This window comes from Arachis ipaensis, chromosome B01 (assembly GCF_000816755.2).
Source record: "Arachis ipaensis cultivar K30076 chromosome B01, Araip1.1, whole genome shotgun sequence".
In the NCBI taxonomy this organism is placed as follows: Eukaryota; Viridiplantae; Streptophyta; class Magnoliopsida; order Fabales; family Fabaceae; genus Arachis; species Arachis ipaensis.
In genome coordinates, this window is record NC_029785.2 from 13,337,975 (window position 1) to 13,338,913 (window position 939).

Below are 939 nucleotides of genomic sequence, written 5' to 3' on the forward strand. Positions count from 1 at the left end.
TTACTTCTTCTATTTTAAATTAAAAAACTATTTATATTTATTTTACTTCATAACTCTCTTTCTCAAATCTCACTTCTAACCAAATCCATCACCGTCGTTCACTACTGTCACTGGTGTCTTGTTCAACATCGCAGTTCTCCTTCATCGTTTCTATCGTCGCGTTGCCGTCTCGGAGCCAGTTCGTCTCACTGGCTTAATGTCCCGCATACCGCAACCGTATCCGCGTCGTAGCTGTCTTCTCTTAACCGTGGTTACTCGCTGCCTACTTCTCCCCTGTGGTGTGAGTGGTGATGCTGTTGTATTCCTCTGTTCTCGTCACCTTCATCATTCTCCATTCTCGTGCTGTCGTGCTTCTCTATTGCCCTTCTGCTTCTACTTTTCTGTCGTCGTTACATTTGCCTGAGCTATATTCCCTACTTTGGGTTGCTCTATCTAGTCTATCTTAGATCTAGTCCTGTATTATGGATCTGTTCTTTTATTTTAGATATGTTCTTATTCCCATTCTTTAAATTTTTGTTTCAAATAGAATGTTTTTAGAATATTTTAGAATTTTTATCCCCTATTTTAATTTTTCAGTTCTTCTGGTCTGGATATGTTCTTAAACTGTTCTTCAATTTTTTCTCTTATTTTAATTGTTCTGGTCTTCTATTTTTATTCCTATTTTAGTGTTTTAAATTAAAATTCAAAATTTTACTTTCTAACTCATTTAAGTAAGGGTTAAGTATGATTTTGGTCCCTAACGTAGAGGCTAAAAATTTATTTCGTCTCCGGCCTTTTTTTCGCTACAAAATGGTCCCAAAGGATTCAATTTGTTTTAAAATCGTTCCTTTTACCAATTTTATTTTTTATTACTAAATTATCCCTCATTAAAAAAATTATAAAATAAAGTAAATATAAAATAAAAAAAGAAAAAAAAGAAAGAAAGGGATACAGAAAGAA